We start from the raw sequence: 21041 nt of genomic DNA on the forward strand, positions 1-21041 counted from the left end.
GTTATTAGGTGAGGGCGCGGGTAAGGAAGGCACCCGCCGTTCGGTGTGACACGGGGTGTCTCAGGTAGGTCAACCGCCCGTCGTGGAAGAAGAAATGCGGAGGTGTCTCGGGTGACTCGGGTAAGTCGCCCGCTCGTCGTGCAAAAGGAAATGGGGGGTGAATCGAGTGAGGTCACCCGCCCGTCGTGCAACGGTAAACGAGGTTCGGTCGAGGAGTACGGTTGGCAGCTCGTGTGAGGGCGCACCCGCCCAGCTCGGGCAAGGAACTCGGTTGGCACACGGAGGTGTTGCGTATTTGTAAAATTGGCTAAGTATGAAACTTGGTGTTTCCCATGTATACTTGTAAAGCCTCATAAACATTGTAGAGTTGAATAATATATTGTATTCGGGCAGACTCATTGTTCAAGGAGTTGCCTCTCCCTTTATACTGCGCAATTATGTTCTTCATGTATAATTGTTGATGATAATGAATGTTTATGGGTGTTCATTGGTATAAAGGAAACATAATAATACTTGGTTGCGAAAAACAAACTAAGTAGACTAATGGTTGGGCGTAGTCCATGAACATAAGTATTGGTGAAAAGAAAGTGTTCGGTGGCGCCGCACCTCGCCAAGTACGGCTGAAAGACTACTGTAGGCCTGGGGGCGTGACACGCGGGGTTCCCATGTCGCTCGCGCCATGTTGGGCGTGGCACACGCCCCTTGATACCTCCACGATGGGTGAGCCACCAAAGGAAGGCGCGCGGGCGACCCTTATTGTGTGCCCGGATGAAAGAGGTGACCATGTGCGGACGAGTTAGGATGCGGGCAGGTGTGCGACGTGTGGCGACGGGTGTAATCGGCGAGATGTTGGAGCCGACCCATGGGTGCGACGGTGCACACGAAGGGATGCGGCGGTTCGTTGGAATGGGGCGTGTCGAGGTTATGTGGCAGGTCAACCGGGCATGCATGTTGAGGGAGCCAACCCTTGTTATCCTTGAGAGACACGGCCCTTGGGCGAAATGATGCGTATAAGTAAGGAGGATGGCATTCGACGAAGGGACATCGAGCTCAGACTTCCACATCATAGAACAAGTGCGAAGGAAGGAGTTGGGCGAGAACGGAAGGAAGAGAAGGATGCGGGTAAGAGGGCTGCACCGGCGGATGGATTACAGAGGGTAGGTCGGGCTTGGTAGTGCAGACAGGCAGAGCGGGGTGGGTTACCATTCGGGAAGGCAGGTCGCACTGCATGCGGGCCGTGTGCCCTCACTATGGACCGCACCGACGGGTAGAGTTTGGGCGCCGCGGAAGGGAAAGTTAGGCGGATAGGTTCGCAGTTCAGGTGTGGAGTTGTGTCGTGCAGGCCGTGGGACAGTGTAGCATGACCACACGACACAACAGGTTGAAAGAATAATTGAAGAAGATAAATTTATGGTAAGTTATTTTCGCTGCATTGTTAAGAACACTTATTGGAAAATTGACCGAGTGTTGAAGTAGGTGCAGACCGTGTACTCAAGTATTGGTAAAAAGAAAAAGTACGGCGGTGCCGCACCCGCTTATGCGTGGTTGAAATACTACCACTAGGATAGGAGCGTGACATGGGGTCTACCAGTCCCTCCTTGACAGAGGTCGCCAAATTTCGGGGAACCCGTGGATTCCATGTCCCGCCTTGTCGAAAGCATCCCAAGCACGGGAAATTTGCAGTTCCCATGTCTCGTCGCGATGGAAATCGCCCCAGGTGCGGTAAACTTGGTTTACATCGAGCCTGCAACCTCACATCAAGAAAAAGGCTCGGTTGGTCAAGAGAATGAAGGTTTCTTCATTGGTAAAGGATCTCGCTAAGGATCAAAGGTTGGAGTCTCTTCTAGAGCTAGTCCACCACGGACTATCAAAAGTTGAAAGAAGGACAGAGTGCCGGGGAACGAAGCACCGAAGAAACAAAGTGCAGAGAGGAGTAAGGACTCGACTTGTGCTTGGGGGATATTATTGTCAAGGGTCTAGGGCTTCACAATGACCAATAAGAAGCTTCAATGAGAAAAATTTACGAAAGGGTTTTCCTCTGAGAGAGAGAGAGGTTTTTCCCTGGCAGAGAGCCAACATCTTGTGTTCATGTTCTTATGTTTTTGGCACCAGTTTGATGAAAGTAAACACACATGCATTAATAAGAAGAGAAGAAGATTAAGATAACACGATAAATTGCAAAAGAGCTTCACAAATTGTTATCAAGTCTAGAAGAATCCTGCTATACCCCATTGCCCCAGATTCTTCAACGCAGTATTGGAGCTAAGGTGACACATCAAGGAAAGGGAATCTCAAGAACATCCGCAAGGTTGAAGCATCAAGCCAAGAAGTCTCAATCACATCAAGGACAAGAAGGTCTACCATCTGTCATTCGTGATGGAAGACTACAAAGCAAGAAGAAACGCCTTGTATAAAGGCACCTACAAGAAGAAAAAATCAAAGAGGGACCTACACCAAGCTACACCATCTTGAAGAATGAAAGGCACTACGAGTCAAGTCATCAAGCAAGTCCATTTGAAGAAAGCAACTTGAACAACATCAAGATCTAAGGAAGGCAAGCCATCAAGAAGAAAGCAAGTTCACTACATCTCAAACTCTATCAAGTAAGTATATGTCCCCTTCTGAGTATACCTAAGTGTCTTTTTGCAAGGAAAGTAACAAATTGGTTGGGACCACTACATGTCCAAAGTCCAACGGTTTGGATGCCAAGAGTATGGACACTACAAAAGGGATTGTCCTAAACTTAAGAAGGACAACAACAACAAGAGAAAAAAGGAAGAAGCTCATGTAACTCAAGAAGTGAAAGAAGACGACAAGAAGCAAAAGAAGGAAGGTCCTCCTATGACTAAGTCAACCTCTTTGCTTAAAGTCTTCTTTCAAAGGGGGTAGAGGTCTCATTGGGGGTCCCATTTATTGTATTCAAGAGAGGATGATATACAGGCGAGAGAAGATGAAGCAAGAAAGGCTACACCAATCGAGGAGAACTATCAAATAAAGCCGCGATGATAAAATCATAATCAAGGTGAGGTATGTATGCATCAAAGTTTAAGTCATGTCATCATATATATTGATTGGGTCATGGGAAAAGTTCTAGAATCACGATCAAGAATAAAAGGATCTCTTTCTCCAATGACATGCTCGGAGGCATGTGCTACAGTGGAGTAAAGGTCAACATGAAGAAGTGCTCTCATAAGGAGTATAAGGTGGTTGACCAATCAATCCAATAAGAAGCAAATGAAGAACATCGCGGTCACAAAGAATAACTATTTGACAAGATTCCTCAACATCTCTCGAAAGAAGGCATGGAAACTCTGACAAAGGAAGAAAAATATAAAGGACCCTTGACACCTACGAAGGCCTTGGAGATAGTAAGGTGCAGATAACCGTTTCCACTCTACAAATATGTCATGATGAAGAGCAATATCACGAAGGGCCACTAAATCAAATTACGGGAACAAGCGACTACAACTAAGCATCCATGTGATAAGTGTTATGAAGGATAGACAAGGTGACAAAGGAGTAGCTAGATGACAAAAAGGACCTGATATATATCAAGAAGGCTACTTTCCCCGAAGGGAGCAATTACATGACAAACCAGGGGGGAAGTTATCGAAGGCTGGTACCCTGCCAAGAAGAAGTTCAAACAAAGACTTCATGACATCGAAGGAAAGAAGGAGATCAAGCGGTTGAAGGACCCACGAAGAAGACGTTGTTGATGAATGGACAAGTCCCTAGCTAAGAGGGAGTTCTAACAAGTTCCCAACTACAAAGGAGCTTGGGCAAGTTCCTTGTCAGAAGAAACTTGGGCATGTCTTCCCCAATCAAGGGGAAGAGATAGACACAACATTCTTGTCTTCACTTGGCAAGAAATAACGGGAGGATTGGGCAATCATTTGGCATCTGATGCTCTTTGAGGATGTGTAGGGCACCCAAGTCAAGAGTAGGCAAGAGGAGCGATATTATTTGAGGGATGGGAACCCAAGACAAGAATTGTCCTGGAAGGTCATACTCAGGGAACACCTGGGTGGGTATGTACCTTTAGAGACAATGACCAAGGTGTTAGTCAAGGCCTTGCTATGAACAATGTTGGCTAATATGATGCTATAACAGATGGGTTGCCAATCCGGTTTCTCTTATGTGAATTATTCAATATTGAAAAATAGCCAAACACCTTGTAATGATTTATGAATACCTCCCTAGTTGAGAGGGGGTGTTGAAGAAGTGTAACTGGGTTCGGTCTTCATAAATGTACTTTTGATATTTGTATTTATTCAAGAAAATAAATAAATATATGTATATATATATATATATATATATATTTGTCATTGAGTTTCTTGCTCATTGAAATAGGCCTAGCACATGTTAAAGTGTTATAAAGAGTCAAAAGAAAATGTTGAAGATATTAAGGACATGTTACCCCAGGTATATTTATGTATTAGAGTCAAAGATATTCCTACCCTCGTGCCTTCGTTCGGGTCGTGCGCCCGTTCAAACCCCAAATTTCCTTCGGGCGAGCGGGTCATCCCGTGCCGTGCCGTGTGTGGGGGTGCGCGGGCACACGTGGGCGTGCCAAAAATGCCAAGTCATGACCACCCGTGTGCCTTCTTTGTTCGGGTCGTGCACCCATGGAAACCCCAAATTTCGTTCGGGCGATTCGGGTTGGCTCGCCCAAGGCGGGTCGGGTTGTGCCGTGCCGTGTGTGGGTGCCCCGGCACACGTGGCCGTGCCAAAAATTCTAAGTCATCACCGCCCGTGTGTCTTCTGCACATTCGTGCGGCCCATTTGCCCGACGCTCCCTTGGGCCTTCGTTCGGGTCGTGCACCCATGGAAACCCCAAATTTCGTTCAGGCAGTGCACACATGGAAACCCCAAATTCCGTTCGGGCGCATCGGGTCGTGTCGTGTGTGGGTGCCTGTGCAAACACGTTCGGGCGAGTCGAGTGGGGTCGGGTCATGCCGTGCCGCGCGTGGGTGCTCAGGAACATGTGGCTGTGTAAAAATTGTTAGGGCGTGACCACCGTGTGCCTCCTGCATGTTCGCACGACCCGTTTGCCCGACGCTTCGTCGTGCCTTCGTTCAGGCGGGTCAGGTCGTGCCGTGCGTGGGTGCTCGGGCACACGTGGCAGTGTCAAAAATGCTAAGTCATGACCCCCCGTGTGCCTTCTACACGTTCATGTGGCCTGTTTGCCCGACGCTGCCTTGTGCCTTCGTTCGGGTCGCGCACCCATGGAAACCCAAAATTTCATTCGGGTTGTGCATACAAGGAAACCCCAAATTTTGTTCGGGTCCGGTCGTGTCGTGTCGTGTGTGGGTGCCCATGCAAACGCATTCAGGCGGGTTGGGTCGGCTCACACAAGGCTGGTCAGGCCGTGTCGGGTCGGCTCGCACAACCCGGGCACACGTGGGCGTGCCAAAAATACTAATTCGTGACCGCCCGTGTGTCTTTTGCATGTTCATGTAGCCCGTTTGCCTGATGCTCCCTCGTGCCTTCGTTCAGGTTGTGCGCCCACGGAAACCCCGAAATTTCGTTCGGGTCGTGCGCCCATGGAAACCCCAAATTTCGTTTGGGCGGGTCGGGACGTGTCGTGTGTGGGTGCTCGTGCAAACGGGTCGGGTCGTGTCATATCGTGTCGTGTGACGACACCCAGGGCACACGTGGCTATATAAAAAATGCTAAGTTGTGAAGGGGGGTGGGCCTTGTGCATGATCGTGATGCCCGTTTGCCCGAATCTCCTTTATGACTTCGTTTTGGTCGTGTGTCGGACCCATGTAAACTCGTTCGAGCGGGTCGTTTTCTGTGTAAACACTTGTTCGGGAGGGTCATTTGCCATGTAAACTCGTTCGGGCGGGTCATTTGAGGGCGCCTGTGTAAACTCGTTCGGGCGGGTCGGGCGAGGTCGTCCATGCAAAAATGTTCGGGCGGGTCGGGCGAGGGCGTCCGCGCAAACCCGTTCGGGTGGGTCATTCGGCCAAGGGCGTCCATGCAAACCCGTTCGGGCGGGTCAGGCGAGGGTGTCCGTGCAAACCCGTTCAAGCGGGTCGGGCGAAGGCGTCCGTGCAAACTCGTTCGGGCGGTTCGTTTGAGGGCGCCCGTGTGAACTCGTTCGGGCAGGTCGTTCGGGCGAGGGCGCGCCCGAGCGAACGAGCCCGTATCAAAAATGCTAAGTTGTGACCCCAGGTTGGCTTTGTGCACGTTTGTGCAGCTCGTTTGCCCGACTCTCCCTTGTCGCTTTGTTTCGGTCGTTCGGATGGGTCGTTTGAGGGTGCCCGTGTGAACTCGTTCGGGCACGTAATTTGAGGGCGCCCGTGTGAACTCATTCGGGCGGGTCGTTCCGGCGGGTCGTTTGAGGCACCCGTGCGAACTCGTTCGGGCAGGTCGTTTGAGGGCGCCCATGTGAACTCGTTCGGGCGGGTCATTCGGGTGAGGGCGCGCCCGGGCGAACGAGCCCGTATCAAAAATGCTAAGTTGTGACCCGAGGTTGGCTTTGTGCACATTCGTGCAACTCGTTTGCCCGGCTCTCCCTTGCCGGTTCGTTTCGGTCGTTCGGGCGGGTCGTTTGAGGGCGCCCGTGTGAACTCGTTCTAGCGGGTCGTTTGGGCGAGGGCGCGAACGCGCCTGTAACAAAAATGCTATGTTGTGACCCGAGGTTGGCTTTGTGCACGTTCGTGCAGCTCGTTTTCCTGGCTCTCCCTTGTCGATTCGTTTCGGTCGTTCGGGCAGGTCGTTTGAGGGCGCCCGTGTGAACTCATTCGAGCGGGTCGTTCGGGCGAGGGCACGCCCAGGCGAACGAGCTCGTATCAAAAATGCTAAGTTGTGACCTGAGGTTGGCTTTGTGCATGTTCGTGCAGCTTGTTTTCCTGAGTGCCCCTTGTCACTTCGTTTCGGTCGTTTGGGCACCCATGCAAAATCATTCGAGCGGGTCGTTTGAGGGCGCCCGTGTGAACTCGTTCGGGCAGGTCGTTCGGGCGGGTCGTTTGAGGGTGCCCGTGTGAACTCATTCGAGTGGGTCGTTCGGGCAGGTCATTTGAGGCGCCCATGCGAACTCGTTCGGGAGGGTCTTTCGGGCAGGTCGTTTGAGGGCGCCCATGTGAACTCGTTCGGGCGAGGGCGCGCCCGGGCGAACGAACCTGTATCAAAAATGCTAAGTGGTGACCCGAGGTTGGCTTTGTGCACGTTCATGCAGCTCCTTTGCCCGGCTCTCCCTTGTTGGTTCGTTTCGGTCATTCAGGCGGGTCGTTTGAGGGCGCTCATGTGAACTCGTTCGGGCGGGTCGTTCGGGCGAGGGCGCGCCTGGGCAAACGCGCCTGTATCAAAAATGCTAAGTTGTGACCTGAGGTTGGCTTTGTGCACATTCGTGCGGCTCGTTTGCCTGGCTCTCCCTTGTCGGTTCGTTTCGGTCGTTCGGGCGGGTCGTTCGAGGGCGCCCGTGTGAACTCGTTCGGGCGGGTCGTTTGGGGACGCCCGTGTGAACTCGTTCGAGTGGGTCTTTTGAAGGCGCCCGTGTGAACTCGTTCGGGCGGGTCGTTCAGGCGAGGGTGCGCCCGGGCGAACGAGCCCGTATCGAAAATGCTAAGTTGTGACCTGAGGTTGGCTTTGTGCACGTTCGTGCAGCTCGTTTGCTCAGCTCTCGCTTGTCGCTTAGTTTCGATCGTTCGGGTACCCATGCAAAATCGTTTGGGCGGGTCGTTTGAGGGCGCCCGTGTGAACTCATTCAGGCGGGTCGTTTGAGGGCGCCTGTGTGAACTCGTTCGGGCGGGTCGTTCGGGCAGGTCGTTTGAGGCGCCAGTGTGAACTCATTCAGGCGGGTCGTTCGGGTGGGTCGTTTGAGGTGCCCGTGTGAACTCGTTCGGGCGGGTTGTTTGGGTGAGGGCACTCCTGGGCGAACGAGCCCATATCAAAAATGCTAAGTTGTGACCCGAGGTTGGCTTTGTGCATGTTCATGCAGCTCATTTTCCCAGCTCTCCCTTGTCGCTTCGTTTCGGTCGTTTGGGCGGGTCGTTTGAGGGCGCCCGTGTGAACTCGTTCGGGTGGGTCATTTGAGGGTGCCCGTGTGAACTCGTTCGGGCGGGTCGTTTGAGGCACCTGTGTGAACTCGTTCGGGCGGGTCGTTTGAGGGCGCCCGTGTGAACTCGTTCGGGCGGGTCATTCGGGCGAGGGCGCGCCCAGGCGAACGAGCCCGTATCAAAAATGCTAAGTTGTGACTCGAGGTTGGCTTTGTGCACATTCGTGTAGCTCGTTTGCCCGGCTCTCCCTTGTCGCTTCGTTTCGGTCATTCGGGCGGGTCGTTTGAGGGCGCCCATGTGAACTCGTTCGGGTGGGTCATTCGGGCGAGGGCACGCCCAGGCGAACGAGCCCGTATCAAAAATGCTAAGTTGTGACTCGAGGTTGGCTTTGTGCACGTTCGTGCAGCTTGTTTTCCCGGCTCTCCCTTGTCAGTTCGTTTCAGTTGTTCGGGCGAGGGCGCACCTGGGTGAACGAGCCCGTATCAAAAATGCTAAGTTGTGACCCAAGGTTGGCTTTTTGCACGTTCGTGCAACTCGTTTGCCTGGCTCTCCCTTGTCGGTTCGTTTCGGTCGTTCGGGCGGGTTGTTTGAGGGTGCCCGTGTGAACTCGTTCGGGCGGGTCGTTCGGGCGAGGGTGCGCCCGGGCGAACGAGCCCGTATCAAAAATGCTAAGTTGTGACTCGAGGTTGTCTTTGTGCACGGTCGTGCAGCTCGTTTGCCCGGCTCTCCCTTGTCCCTTCATTTCGGTCGTTCGGGCACCCATGCAAAATCATTCAGGCAGGTCGTTTGAGGGCGCCCGTGTGAACTCGTTCGGGCGGGTCGTTTGAGGGCGCCTGTGTGAACTCGTTCAGGCGGGTCTTTCGGGCGGGTCGTTTGAGGCGCTCGTGCGAACTCGTTTTGGCGGGTCGTTTGGGTGGGTCGTTTGAGGGCGCCCATGTGAACTCGTTCGGGCGGGTCGTTCAGGTGACCGCGCACCCGAGCGAACAAGCCCGTACCAAAAATGCTAAGTTGTGACCCGAGGTTGGCTTTGTGCACGTTCGTCCAGCTCGTTTGCCCGTCTCTCCCTTGCAGGTTCGTTTCGGTCGCTCGGGCGGGTCGTTTGAGGGCGCCTGTGTGAACTCGTTTGGGCGGGTCGTTCGAGCAAGGGCGCGCACAGGCAAACGAGCCTGTATCAAAAATGCTAAGTTGTGACCCGAGGTTGGCTTTGTGCACGTTCGTGCAGCTCGTTTGCCCGCCTCTCCCTTGTCGGTTCGTTTCGGTCGTTCGGGCGGGTCGTTTGAGGGCGCCCGTGTGAACTCGTTCGGGCGGGTCGTTCGGGCGAGGGCACGCCCCGGTGAACGAGCCCGTATCAAAAATTCTAAGTTGTGACCCGAGGTTGGCTTTGTGCATGTTCGTGCAGCTCATTTGCCCGGCTCTCCCTTGTCGGTTCGTTTCGATCGTTCAGGCGGGTCATTTGAGGGCGCCTGTGTGAACTCGTTTAGGCAGGTCGTTCGGGCGAGGGCGCGCCCAGGCGAACGAGCCCGTATCAAAAATGCTAAGTTGTGACCCAAGGTTGGCTTTGTGCACATTCGTGCAACTCGTTTGCCCAACTCTCCCTTGCTGGTTTGTTGCGGTCGTTCGGGCGGGTCGTTTGAGGGCGCCCGTATGAACTCGTTCGGGCGAGGGCGCGCACGGGTGAACGAGCCCGTATCAAAAATACTATGTTGTGACCCGAGGTTGGCTTTGTGCACATTCATGCAGCTCGTCTGCCCGGCTCTCCCTTGTCAGTTCGTTTCGGTCGTTCGGACGCCCATGCAAAATCGTTCTGGCGGGTCGTTTGAGGGCGCCAGTGTGAACTCGTTCGGGCGGGTCGTTTGGGTGAGGGTGCGCCCAGGAGAATGAGCCCATATAAAAAATGCTAAGTTGTGACCCGAGGTTGGCTTCGTGCACATTCGTGCAGCTCGTTTGCCCGGCTCTCCCTTGTTGGTTCGTTTCGGTCGTTCGGGCGCCCATGCAAAATCGTTTGGGCGGGTTGTTTGAGGGCGCCCGTGTGAGCTCGTTCGGGCGAGGGCGCACCCGGGCGAACGAATCTGTATCAAAAATGCTAAGTTGTGACCCGAGGTTGTCTTTGTGCACATTCGTGTAGCCCGTTTTCCCAGCTCTCCCTTGTCGCTTCGTTTCAGTCATTCGGGCGCCCATGCAAAATTGTTCGGGCAGGTCGTTTGAGGGTGTGTGTGTGAACTCGTTCTGGTGGGTCGTTCGGGCGAGGGTGAGCCCGGGCGAACGTGCCCGAATCAAAAATGTTAAGTTGTGACCCAAGGTTGGCTTTGTGCACGTTCGTGTAGCTCGTTTGCCCAGCTCTCCCTTGTTCCTTCGTTTCGGTCGTTTGGGCGCCCATGCAAAATCGTTCGGGTGCGTCATTTGAGGGCGTCCTTTTGAACTCGTTCGGGCGAGGGCGTGCCCGGGCGAACGGGCCCGTATCAAGAAATGCTATGTTGATACCCGAGGTTGGCTTTGTGCTCGTTCGTGCTGCTCTTTTTCCTGGCTCTCGCTTGTCGCTTTGTTTCGGTCGTGCGGGCGCCCATGCAAATTCGTTCGGGCGAGGGCGTGCACAGACCAACAAGCCCGTATAAAAAATGCTAAGTTGCGACCCGAGGTTGGCTTTGTTCATTTTCGTGCTACTCGTTTGCCCGACTCTCCCTTTTCGCTTCGTTTCGGTCGTGCGGGGGCCCATGCAAATTGCAGATGATCTGAGTGACAGGTTTTGTTTCCGTGTGAAAGGTGGGTTGGTAATTGAGTTGTGTTTTTGCGTTTGCCTGAACGATGGCCTTGGGTCGTTTGTAGGGTTTCCGATTTTCATCTTCTCTCCATCCCCACTCGGTAGCGCATGAGCGGTAATGTTGGCCATGCTCATCTTGGGAGGCACATGTGAACAATTCCCCTTTTTCTTTCCAAGTTCTTGGAGCTGTATGGGCTGTTGTGGTGTGGCTCCCTTGCTCGTCCTGGTCCCCCTCCCGCCCCTCTAGATGATATCATCGACAGGTTTTGTTTCCGTGTGAAAGTTGGGTTGGTAATTGAGTTGTGTTTTCGCATTTGCCTGAACGATGGCCTTGGGTCGTTTGTAGGGTGCCCGATTTTCATCTTCTCTCCATCCCCACTCGGTAGCGCATGATCAGTAATGTTGGCCATGCTCGTCTTGGGAGGCATACGTGAATAATTCCCCTTCTGCTTTCCAAGTTCTTGGAGCTGTATGGGCTATTGTGGTGTGGCTCCCTTGCTCGTCCCAGTCCCACTCGCGCCCCTCTAGATGATACCAGCGACAGGTTTTGTTTCCGTGTGAAAGGTGGGTTGGTAATTGAGTTGTGTTTTCGCATTTGTCTAAATGATGGCCTTCGGTCGTTTGTAGGGTGGCCGATTTTCATCTTCTCTCCATCCCCACTCAGTAGCGCATGAGCGGTAATGTTGGCCATGCTCGTCTTGGGAGGCATATGTGAACAATTCCCCTTCTGCTTTCCAAGTTCTTGGAGCTGTATGGGTTGTTGTGGTGTGGCTCCCTTGCTCGTCCTGGTCCCCCTTGCGCCCCTCCAGACGATACCAGCGACAGGTTTTCTTTTCGTGTGAAAGGTGGGTTGGTAATCGAGTTGTGTTTTCGTGTGTGCCCGAAGGATGGCCTTGGGTCATTTGTAGGGTTGCCGATTTTTGTCTTCTCTCCATCCCCACTCGGTAGCGCATGAGCGGTAATGTTGGCCATGCTCGTCTTGGGAGGCATATGTGAACAATTCCCCTTCTCCTCTCCAAGTTCTTGGAGCTGTATGGGCTGTTGTGGTGTGGCTCCCTAGCTCGTCCTGGTCCCCGTGTGCCCCTCCAGATGATACCAACGACAGGTTTTCTTACCGTGTGAAAGGTGGGTTGGTAATCGAGTTGTGTTTTCGAGTTTGCCTGAACGATGGCCTTGGATCGTTTGTAGTGCCGCCGATTTCATCTTCTCTCCATCCCCACTTGGTAGCGCAAGAGCGGTAATGTTGGCCATGCTCGTCCTGGGAGGCATACGTGAACGATTCCCCTTCCACTCTCCAATTTGTTGGAGCTGTATGGGCTGTTGTGGTGTGGCTCCTTGGCTCGTCCTAGTCCCCGAGTGCCCCTCCAGATGATGCCAGTGATAGGTTTTCTTTCCGTGTGAAAGGTGGGTTGGTAATTGAGTTGTGTTTTCGGGTTTGCCTGAATGATGGCCTTGGGTCGTTTGTAGGGCGGTCGATTTTCATCTTCTCTCCATCCCCACTCGGTAGCGCATGAGCGGTAATGTTGGCCATGCTCGTCTTGGGAGGCATATGTGAACAATTCCCCTTCCGCTCTCCAAGTTCTCAGAGTTGTATGGGCTGTTGTGGTGTGGCTCCTTGGCTCGTCTTGGTCCCCGCATGCCCCTCCAAATGATACCAGCGAGAGGTTTTCTTTCCGTGTGAAAGGTGGGTTGGTAATCGAGTTGTGTTTTCAGGTTTGCCTGAACGATGGCCTTGGGTCGTTTGTAGGGTGGCCAATTTTCATCTTCTCTCCATCCCCACTCGTTAGCGCATGAGTGGTAATGTTGGCCAGCGGTAATGTTTGCCATGCTGTCCTAGGAGGCATATGTGAACAATTCCCCTTCCGCTCTCCAAGTCCTTGGAGCTGTATGGGTTGTTGTGTTGTGGTGTGGCTCCCCGGCTCGTCCTGGTCCCCCTCGTGCCCCTCCAAGATGATATGGGTTGTTGTGTTGTGGTGTGGCTCCCTGGCTATAGTTTTTTTTTCGTCTGAAAGGTGGGTTGGTAATCGAGTTGTGTTTTTGCGTTTGCCTGAACGATGGCCTTGGGTCGTTTGTAGGGTGGCCGATTTTCATCTTCTCTCCATCCCCACTTGGTAGCGCATGAGCGGTAATGTTTCCCATGCTCGTCCCGAGAGGCATATGTGGACAATTGCTCTCTAAGTTCTTGGAGCTGTAGGGGTTGTTGTGGTTTGGCTCCCTGGTTTGTCTTGGTCCCCTTGTGCCCCTCCAGATGATACCAGTGACAGGTTTTCTTTCTGTGTGAAAGGTGGGTTGGTAATCAAGTTGTGTTTTCGGGTTTGCCTGAAGGATGTCCTTGGGTCATTTGTAGGGTGTCTGATTTTCATAATCTCTCCATTCCCACTCGGTAGTGCATGAGCGGTAATGTTGGCCATGCTCATCCTGGGAGGCATACGTGAACAATTCCCCTTCTGCTCTCTAAGTTCTTGGTGCTGTATGGGTTGTTGTGGTGTGGCTCCTTGGCTCGTCTTGGTCCCCCTTGTGCCCCTCCAGAAGATACAGGTGACAGGTTTTCTTTTCGTGTGAAAGGTGGGTTGGTAATCAACTTGCTTTGTCAGGTTTGCTCGAACGATGGCCTTGGGTCATTTGTAGGGTGGCCGATTTTTGTCTTCTCTCCATCCCTTCTCGGTAGCACATGAGCGGTAATGTGGGCGATGCTCATCCCCGTCCCTCTTTCCCATCCCAACGATAAGAATGTTGATAGTTTCCTCCACGCTCCTTTGAGCCTTCATTGTTGCAGTCCTAGATGGAAGCCCCAAAACTCCGTCGTTGCCTATGTCGCTATCGTGCCCCTCATTTGTTGCGAATAGAGAATTTTGATTGGGCTGGGCAGCCATTTGTGGCTCCATTGAAATTGTCTCCTCGTTATATTGTTCACCTCCTCCCTATTTGGTGTGGAGGGTTTTGCTTTTCGTGTGAAAGGTGGGTTGGCAATTGAGTTGGTTTTTCGGGTTTGCCTCAAGAATGGCCTTGGGTCATTTGTAGGGTGTCCGATTTTCATCTTCTCCCCATACCCACTCGGTAGTGCATGAGCGGTAATGTTGGCCATGCTTGTCCCGGGAGGCATATGTGAACAATTCCCCTTCTGCTCCAAGTTTTGGGAGTTGTATGGGTTGTTGTGGTGTGGCTCCTTGTGATGGCTAGCCTCTTCATTGTTCGGTTGTTTATGGTGTCGGTGTCTTGTGCTTGTACTCTTTCTGTGTTGTAATTGTCGGTTGAGATGCATACATTTAAGAGGGAAGTGGAAGGGTTTTGGTTGTAAACCACCTACCCTCCCTCTTGCTTGCTTTTTCCGTCGGGCGATGTGAGGCACTGTTCTCCTTGTTGTAAAGTCAAGGGTTGGCATTCCTTTCAAAGTGCACATTGTTCATGGTTGCGTTGGCTTTGAGGTTTTGATAGATGTGTTGGCCATATGTTTGATCGAGGGGTCGGCTTTTCCCTTGCATCTTGCATGCATGGTAGGCTTTTGCAGTTGGAAATGTTAAGTCACAACGTTTATGGGCATTTGTTGTTTGAATTGTGTATGCGCCCTTGGTCCAATGGGGAGAAGGCTTGCTATGTCGATGGTGGGGGCTATCTGGAAGAAGGATTTCGAGTTGGAACGCTTCGACCTCCCTCCTTTGTGTGGAGGTGGCCATAGGGGAAAAGTATTCATTGTCCAGTCGGTAAAGCTGTGGGAAATCTCCTAGGTTGCTTGTACGTAGGGTGCGGGGGGTGCGGGGCTGCCCGATCCCTCCTCCTGTTTGGATATGTTCTTGTATTGTTTAGCGAGCTTCTTGATTTTCATTTACTTCCTTTTTTTGCCTTCGCATCGTGGTTGCCACAGGCGATCAAGTGATCGAGGTCCACCGTTTCTGCTGTCGCGGGTGGACTCCTAGGTGGCCTCGGTGCGTGGCGTGGAGGGTCGGGGGGCACATTTCTAAGAGAGGTTGTGGGCTCGGTTGGTCTTGTTGTTTTGTTTCTTTCCGTTTCCTTTGCATTGAGGTTGCCACAGGCCATCATGCGATTGGGGTCCATCGTTGCTGCTGTCCGAGTGGACTCCTAGGTGGCCTCTCTGCGGGGAGGGTTGGGGGGCACTTGTTGTTTCAATTGTGTATGCTCTCGTGGTCCAACGGGGAGGAGGCTTGCTACATCAATGGTGGGGGCTATTTGGAAGAAGGATTTCGAGGTGGAATGCTTCGACCTCCCTCCTTTGCGTGGAGGTGGCCGTAGGGGAAAATTATTCATCTTCCGGTCGGTAAAGCTGTGGGAAATCTCCTAGGTTTCCTATATGTAGGGTGCGTGGGGTGCGGAGCTGCCCGATCCCTCCTCCTATTTGGATATGTGTTCTTGTATTTTGTAGCGACCCTCTTGATTTGCATTTACTTCCTTCCTTTTCCTTCGCATCATGGTTTCCACAGGCGGTCAAGTGATTGAGGTCCACCGTTTCTGCTGGCGCGGGTGGACTCCTAGGTGGCCTCGGTGTGTGGCATGGAGGGTCGGGGGGCATTTCTAAGAGAGGTTGTGGGCTCGGTTGGTCTTGTTGTTTTGTTTCCTTCCGTTTCCTTTGCATTGAGGCTGCCGCAGGCGATCATGTGATCGAGGTCCATTGTTGCTGCTATCTGGGTGGACTCCTAGGTGGCCTCTTTACGGGGAGGGTTGGGGGGCACTTGTTGTTTGAATTGTGCATGCGCTCGTGGTCCAATGGGGAGGAGGATTGATACTATAGTCATCGATGGTGGGGGCTATCTGGAAAAAGGATTTCTATGTGGAACACTTTGACCTCCCTCCTTTGCGTGGAGGTGGCCATAGAGGAAAATTATTCATCGTCTGGTCGGTAAAGCTTTGGGAAATTTCCTAGGTTGCCTGTACGTAGGGTGCGTGAGGTGCGGAGCTGCCCGATCCCTCCTCCTCCTGTTCGGATATGTGTTCTTGTATTGTGTAGCGACCCTCTTGATTTTCATTTACTTCCTTCCTTTGCCTTCGCATCGTGGTTGCCACAGGCGGTCAAGTGATCGAGGTCCACCGTTGTTGCTGTCGCGGGTGGACTCCTAGGTGGCCTCGGTGCGTGGCGTGGAGGGTCGGGGGGAATTTCTGAGAGAGGTTGTGGGCTCGGTTGGTCTTATTTTATTTCCTTCCGTTTCCTCTATGGATTGAGGTTGCCGCAGGAGATCATGCGATCGAGGTCCATCGTTGCTGCTGTCCGGGTGGACTCCTAGGTGGCCCCTGTGCGGGGAGGGGAGGGGTGGGTTGGGGGGCATTTCTAAGGGAGGTTGTGGGCTCGGTTTTTCTTGTATGATTTCCTTCCCTTGCCTTTGTGTCAAGGCTACCATAGGCGATCATCCGATCGAGGTCCACTGTCGCTGCTGTCCGGGTGGACTCCTAGGTGGCATCGGTGCGAGGCGGGGAAGTTTGTATGGCCTCTCTATGATAGGATTTGTGTGGCCGGCCGTCCTCCTTTTATTTCCTTCCTTTTCCTTCGCATCGAGGCTACCGCAGGCAGTCAGGAGATCAAGGTCCATCGTTGCTGCTGTCCGGGTGGATTCCTAGGTGGCCTCAGTGCAGGGACGGGGAGGGTTGTGGCTCATTTGTAATATAGAGGTTGTGTGGTTGGTCATTCTCCATTTGTTTCCTTTGCATCGAGGCTGCCGCAGGCGATCGGGTCATCGAGGTCCACCGTTGCTGCTGTCCGGGTGGACTCCTAGGTGCCCTCGGTGCGGGGCGTGGAGGCCTTTGGAGGAATTTCTAAGGGAGTCGGTGAGTGATCACTCGTTTTCTTGTTGGCTGGGCCGTGGCTGCAAACTCCGGAGTGGCCTTGGTGCGTTGTGGCTCGGCAGGTCTGCCCATTTGTTCGCCATGTCCTTGGCATGTTGCGTGTGCTTCCTTCTTGGGATGCAAGAGGTGCAAGGCATAAAAGTTTTACATGATATTTTGACATCTCTTTGACTAGGTGGGTGTTCAGGATGGCTCTCGGTAAGAGAGCACCCAGAATGCCCTTTGAAGCGGGAGGGTGCTACCTGGTTGATCCTGCCAGTAGTCATATGCTTGTCTCAAAGATTAAGCCATGCATGTCTAAGTATGAACTAATTCAGATTGTGAAACTGCAGATGGCTCATTAAATCAGTTATAGTTTTTTTGATGGTACCATACTACTCGAATAACCATAGTAATTCTAGAGCTAATACGTGCACCAAGTCCCGACTCTTTGGAAGGGATGCATTTTTTAGATAAAAGGCTGGCGCTGGCTTTCCCACTTCTCCGGTGAATCATGATAACTCGACGGATCGCACAGCCCTTGTGCTGGCGATGCTTCATTCAAATTTCTGCCTTATTAACTTTCGATGGTAGGATATAGGCCTACCATGGTGGTGACAGGTGACGGAGAATTAGGGTTCGATTCTGGAGAGGGAGCCTGAGAAACGGCTACCACATCCAAGGAAGGCAGCAGGCGCACAAATTACCCAATCCTGACATGGGGAGGTAGTGACAATAAATAACAATACTGGGCTCATCGTAGTTGGATCTTGGGTCGTAAGGGTCGGTCCGCCTACTCGTTGTGCACCTGCCCTTCCGTCCCTTTTGTCAGCGGCGTGCTCTTGGCCTTAATTGGCTGGGTCGCGGTTCCGACATTGTTACTTTGAAAAAATTAGAGTGCTCAAAGCAAGCTTATGCTCTGAATACATTAGCATGGAATAACGTGATAGGAGTCTGGTCATATTGTGTTGGCCTTCGAGACCGGAGTAATGATTAATAGGGACTGTCGGGGGCATTCGTATTTCATTGTCAGAGGTGAAATTCTTGGATTTATGAAATACGGACCACTGCAAAAGCATTTGCCAAGGATGTTTTCATTAATCAAGAATGAAAGTTTGGGGCTCGAAGACGATCAGATACCATCCTAGTCTCAACCATAAACGATGCCAACCAGGGATCAGCGGATGTTGCTCTAAGGACTCCGCCAGCACCTTCTGAGAAATCAGAGTGTTTGGGTTACGGGGGGAGTATGGTCACAAGGTTGAAACTTAAAGGAATTGATGGAAGGGCACCACCAGGAGTGGAGCCTGTGGCTTAATTTGACTCAACATGGGGAAAATTACCAGGTCTAGACATAGTAAGGATTGACAGATTCAGAGCTCTTTCTTGATTCTATGGGTGGTGGTGCATGGTCGTTCTTAGTTGGTGGAGCAATTTTTCTGGTTAATTCCGATAACGAACGAGACCTCAGCCTGCTAACTAGCTACGCGGAGGTTCCCCTTCGCGGCCAACTTCATAGAGGGACTATGGCCGTTTAGGCCATGGAAGTTTGAGGCAATAACAGGTCTGTGATGCCCTTAGATGTTCTAGGCCACACGCGCGCTACACTGATGCAGCCAACGAGTTTTTATTCCTGGTTTGAGAGGATCGGGAAATCTTCTCAAATTGCATCGTGATGGGGATAGACCATTGCAATTATTGTTCTTCAACGAGGAATTCCTAGTAAGCGCGTGTCATCAACTCGTGTTGACTACGTCCCTGCCCTTTGTACACACCGCCCGTCGCTCCTACCGATTGAATGATCCGGTGAAGTGTTTGGATTGCGTCGACGATGGTGGTTCGCCGCCGTCGACGTCATGAGAAGTTCATTGAACCTTATCATTTAGAGGAAGGAGAAGTCGTAACAAGGTTACCGTAGGTGAACCTGCGGTAGGATCATTGATAGCAGGGGTTTTCTTTTTTGGTTCGGGTTGGTTGGGTTTCGATTGGAATGTGGGACTTTGTGGTGCATCTCTAGGGGAGTGGGTTTAGTGTTTGGCGGGAACATTGTTGGTTGCTTGTCTTGAGGTAACTACACTTGTTTTTTCGTGTGTGCTTGCAAGCCATGCTTATGCTTGTCCCACCCATCCTTTGTTTTTCTTCCTCCCAATGTGTTTCTGCAGGGGGTACGGAAGCTTGTTTCTTGGGAGCCCTTATGACGATCCATTCGGCCGGGCATGGTTGCTGCAGAGTTGAGGTGCTCGGTAAATACGATGGATAAATTTAGACTCATTCATAGCGGCGGTGCTCGGTCTTTTTTTCATTGGAAGGCATGGGCCAAGGGTGCGGGCTTCCATAGTTGGTTCTATAGAAAAGGCGCGACGGTTGATGTGTTGCTTGGGTGAGCTTTTTCGCTGGTGGTTGGGTCAAGGGAGTGGTTGCATGCCCGCCTGGTAGCTCAAACCTTCCGTGAGGCGAGATTGTTGGGGTGCGGTCAAGTATGGGATGGATGAAGAGCGGTTCAACCCGTTGGGCTGGCCACCCTAGTCCCTCCCGACCGTTCCTTCGATATGCCCTCGCGGAAGGGTTGAGTGTCGAGGTAATGAAAAACCCATCCCTCGGTCTGAGCTCCATCGAGATCGCAATTTTCCCCACCGACAGACATGAGGGTGGCAATCTTATCTCGTGTCTTTGCCATCGAGGGAATTCCTCGTCCTCTCGTGACCCACTCCCCTTCTGAGGGAAAAAGAAGTAGCGGGTCGTGTCTTTGTTCCTCCCTTTGGATTGTGGGTTTTTTGTGGGACTTGCGTCATTTCTTTGTTTCGTGGTGTGCGCTTTGCGAAAGTCCCTCTCTCTAGTGGCCTTGCACCATCGATGTATTTGTGGCCTGCGGCTTTCTCCAGCGTTGAGCGTCGGCCCGTGACAACTCCTCTTTGGAGTTTGATTATTTGACCCCCGTTGACTCTCTCGCTGGAAAGGTTGTCGGGTGTTTTGTACACGGAGGGGTGCAAGAGCGGGGTGGGTTTGTGTTATTGGCAGTGGTCTATTTGTCGTTTGAAGCCTTGTGCCACTGGGTTGGGGGGTTGTGTGCCTCTCAGTGACATGCTCCAGGCACTGGTCTCATCGTGGCCCTTGTCTTTTCTATTGGTCAGTTTTAGGTTGTGATTTATTTGCTTGGTTGTTTGCTATGTTGTAAAGCTGGAAAGGGTGTTGTGCTGAATGCATGTGGGAGGGTGTGAAGAGGTGGGACACTTTTTTGATTGGGTGCCTTGTTTGATTTCTTTTTGGTTAGCGGACATCTACTCGGCGTGCTGTTGAGCTTCTCTCTTTTCTTGGGATCTTTGTTTCTTTGGTGTTGTTTTCTTCCCTTCTTCCTTTTGCCCCTAGCTTTACGGAGGAGAGGTGGGATTGTTGTGGATTGGTGTTCGGGAAGGACGAAAAGCAGTGCGAGTTCCTAGGGTGGCCACCCTAGTCCTTCTCGATTGCCGTCCCCTGCAGTTCCCCCCTTTTTCCGAAGGCGCGGGGTTTGGGAAGCTTGTTCTCTATTTGAGCCTCCCCTTGTGAGCCGGTAGCCACGTTTGATATCTCTTGCTTTCCTATTGTTTTCTTCCCTTCTTGCTTTTGGCCCCTTGGCTTTACGGAGAAAAGGTGGGATTTTTGTGGATTGGTGTTAAGGAAGGACGAAAAGCAGTGCGAGTTCCGAGGGTGGCCACCCTAGTCCTTCTCGATCTTCGTCCCCTACAGTTCCCCCCCTTTTTGCGAAGGCACGGGGGTCGGGAAGCTTGTTCTCTGTTTGAGCCTCCCCCTGTGAGCCAGTGGACGCGTTTGATATCTCTCTTTCTTTCATGTTGTTTTCTTCCCTTCTTCCTTTCGGCCCCTAGCTTTACGAAGAAAAGGTGGGATTGTTGTGGATTGGTGTTCGGGAAGGACAAAAAGCAATGCGAGTTCCCAGGGTGGCCACCCTAGTCCTTCTCGATCACCGTCCCCTGCAGTTCCCCCTTTTTTGCGAAGGCACAAGGTTGGGGAAGCTTGCTCTCTGTTTGAAGCCTCCCCTTGTGAGCCGGTAGCCACGGTTGATATATCCCTTTCTCTCTCGTTGTTTTCTTCCCTTCTTCCTCGTGGCCCCTAGCGTTACGGAGAAAAGGTGGGATTGTTGTGGATTGGTGTTCCGGAAGGATGAAACATAGTGCGAGCTCCCGGGGTGGCCACCCTAGTCCTTCTTGATCGTCGTCCCCTTCAGTTCCCCCCTTCAGTTCCCAAAGGCACGGGGCTTTGGGAGGCTTGTGCCTTGTTTGTGCTTTGTTTTCTACCCTTTTCTTCCTTTCGGTCCCTAACTCTACGGAGAAAAGGGGGAATCATTGTGGGCTGGTGTCGGGGAAGGGCTAAAAGTAGTGCGAGCTCCCGGGGTGGCCACCCTAGTCCTTCTCGATCACTGTTCCATGCATTTCCCCCCTTTTTGCGAGGGCGTGGGGCTGGGGGAGATTGTCCTCTATTCGAGCCTCCCCTTGTGAGGGGGTTAGGCACCTTTGTTT

At 52.4% G+C, this 21041-nt stretch overlaps 1 pseudogene; it reads left to right on the forward strand.

Annotated features, from left to right (window-relative positions):
* The first annotated feature begins 16790 nt into the window (after positions 1–16790).
* Positions 16791–18471, forward strand: LOC149222051 (18S ribosomal RNA; annotated as a pseudogene).
* The last annotated feature ends 2570 nt before the right edge of the window (positions 18472–21041 follow it).

Source organism: Pinus tabuliformis, chromosome Q, assembly GCF_031772625.1.
Source record: "Pinus tabuliformis cultivar Carrire ecotype Pingquan chromosome Q, CPIR1, whole genome shotgun sequence".
Lineage (NCBI taxonomy): Eukaryota > Viridiplantae > Streptophyta > Pinopsida > Pinales > Pinaceae > Pinus > Pinus tabuliformis.